At 37.9% G+C, this 2,837-nt stretch overlaps 1 long non-coding RNA gene across 1 annotated transcript; it reads left to right on the top strand.

The window, feature by feature from the left end:
• Positions 1-526: 526 nt before the first annotated feature.
• Positions 527-2,426, top strand: LOC114269790 (uncharacterized). The gene is made up of 2 exons (XR_014337734.1): positions 527-1,007; positions 1,739-2,426. It is a non-coding gene; the product is annotated as an uncharacterized LOC114269790 (long non-coding RNA).
• The last annotated feature ends 411 nt before the right edge of the window (positions 2,427-2,837 follow it).

The raw sequence follows: 2,837 nt of genomic DNA, 5'->3' as shown, positions 1-2,837 counted from the left end.
ATACACAAAATACATACACCTACAATCTCTCCATCAATGAATTAAATAACAACATTATTAGGATAAAGAACAAAGAAAGAAGAGAAGAAAACCTAGGAGGCCACACAGCACAACACACCCAAAGCTCTCCTTCTTGGCTACAACAATAATCTTGATGATTGAAAAACCCCTCTCTTTCCTTCATAAACCCACGGCTGCTAGGGCTGCTAGTGTTGTGGAAAACAATTATAACAAGAGTTAGGGTTTGTGTTTATTTTATTTTATACTAGTGGTGGGCACACTTAGGTCAAATAGATAGATAAATATACAAAATACATATATATAAGTTACATGCAACTCAAATAGTAAGAGCCTAACTTATTAATTATGTGGTCTAGAGTTAAGTCACACCCACTTCTCCATTTTTTTTTAATAATAAATCTTGCTATAAATCAATGACTTTCACCATAAATTTATTTTACATAAATTTATTTTATGTTTAAAATTAATTAAAAAATTATTCAATAATATTTAATTTGCACCTTAGAATTTACCACTAAAATATTTGAGATTGTAATATTATTATTTAATTATTTACTTAATTTGTGAACATCAGATCTGGAAGACGATGCAAAAACAAACTTAGATTTAGAGAGAGGGGAAAGACAGTACAGAGGAAACAGAGAGAGAAAGGATCACCATTTTTGTGTTCGAGAGCTTTAGTTGTAAGTAGAGAAGCTAGAAAACCCTAATTGGAGAAGCCCTAGTGGTGAAGAACAGATCTGGATCAACTCCATCGCCCCATCTCCAGCTCTCGCCGTCGACAATCGAAGCACCACGGTGACGAGTCTTTGCCGCTATTACCAAACCCTCCCAGGTCAAGGTCCACCTCTATCGGCGAGGCAAAGGTCCGATCGACGTATTCAAGTCGGGTTTGCGAGTAGGACCAGAACGAGCTTGAAATTGGAGACATCCTCGACAAGTACGGCTTCAAATTGGTCTCTTCCGCCATAGCTCCCATCGGTCAGGTTTGTTTTTAACTCTAAGCTTCATTTACAGCCACCTAAGATAGTTGAACAATTGGGGCTTTGATTTCAAACCCTAACCCTAAGAATGAATATATGATATTAAGTTTTGTTCTCAGCCAAAATTAATATTTTTAATATTTGTAGCCACTCAAGATAGCTTTGATATTGGGACTTTGATTTGAAAACCCTACTCCTAAAGAAGGAAGATATTGAATATTTGATATTAAGCTTTTTGCCGCCTAGGGCGAAAAAACTAAACGAGGTTCGGTTTCCCCCCCTTACATTATAAACTGACGTGATGGTTTTTCCCAAAAGGTTTGAAAACTAGTGCAATATCTTTAATTGATACACATGTCACGTAAAGTTTAATAACTTTCCTCACATTATTGTTTTTTGAGTTCAACCTTCTTATAAAACTAGTATTGATGTTCGTGATGTGCATTTTTGAGTTCAACCTTCTTATAAAACTAGTATCGATGTTCATGATGTACATTCAGTAACATGTTTGTGTAAATATACGCATCACTTTTTTTGTTGAAAAATCAAGGTAGAGTTCAAAAATCATGATTAGTGCAAAGAGATTTTGAAGGCTTGATGTAAACAAATTCATTCTCAGCTCAAAGTCCTGCAAGTCCTAAAATTTCCTCATATGAAACCCTTTCGATTCCTCGCTCTCTCTCTAAAGATTGTCTTTTTCTTTGTTTTCTCAAATGGGTCCTGGTCGCGTTAAGTGGCACAGCCAGCCACCTCCAAGACCACGGCAGCGAGTCAGTCTAGGCGGGCATACCTGACGTTCTTAGCCGGAGACAGTGACTACGTGAAGGTCGTGGTGGGGCTCGCAAAGGGCTTGAGGAAGGAGCACCGACGTGTGTTGGTGGCTCAGGGATGTATAGTTCGACAGATCGAACCAGTGTACCCACCCGAGAATGGGACAAAGTTCGCCTGGGATCAACTACTCCAAGCTTCGCATCTGGGAGGTAACTCTTTATCTCTAATTTTTATACTATGAAACACAATAAATTATTTAATAAGTGTTAATTTGACAAAGAAATTTCATTACATAGAAAAATTGGTATAGAATGAGATCAAAGTAGTTCAATCATTAAAAGGAAAATAAATTGGTATAGAATGAGATTAAATTACCAGTAAGCGATTGGAAGCAATGGAGATTGAAATTATCAACTTGAAGAAGTTCGATCCCTAAACATCCCACCATCGGCAATAGCTGCTGAGAGATAGCGTGCATCGAATGCCATAAACTCGCCAATCTCAAGCTATCGTTCGTATCCATCCGTCCCGCATAGCCGTAATCCTAAACATTTTCCCCAATCCATGTCCATAAAATTCCAAGAAATTTTAGCAAGATTAAAATCGGTGCTCTATTTGCTAATATAGAAAAATATTCCCGGAAAATCTCTCTCGCAAAAGAAACACAGGGGAGAGAGAGAGAGAGAGAGATTTACGGTTTGACCTTGTAGAAGATGAGGCCTTCTGATTTATTGATGATGTAGAGGCTGTAAATAGAGGCCATTTTTTGGGTTAAAGAGAGAGCTTTGCTAATTGCTTTGATGGAAAGGAAGCTATTTTGGATTGTTCTGTTGTTGCTTTGCTTTCTTCTTTACTCTTTTTAGTGCAGAGGTGAATGGAGATAACCCATGAGTTATGGGTCAAGTTGGGTCGGTCTGCTATCTATGCAAGCTCAACCTAGTATTAGCCGTATTAGAATTTCTACAGAAAGCTGACAATTATGCAGGGCCAAGGACCAAACAAAATGGGTCCTCTTCTCCTCAGGTCATGGCCCACAATTATAGTTGGATTGTACATCGCACC

The sequence above is a fragment of the Camellia sinensis genome, chromosome 8 (assembly GCF_055761805.1).
Source record: "Camellia sinensis isolate YWXY chromosome 8, ASM5576180v1, whole genome shotgun sequence".
Taxonomy (NCBI): Eukaryota; Viridiplantae; Streptophyta; class Magnoliopsida; order Ericales; family Theaceae; genus Camellia; species Camellia sinensis.
This window is presented reverse-complemented; position numbering and strand designations above follow the sequence as displayed.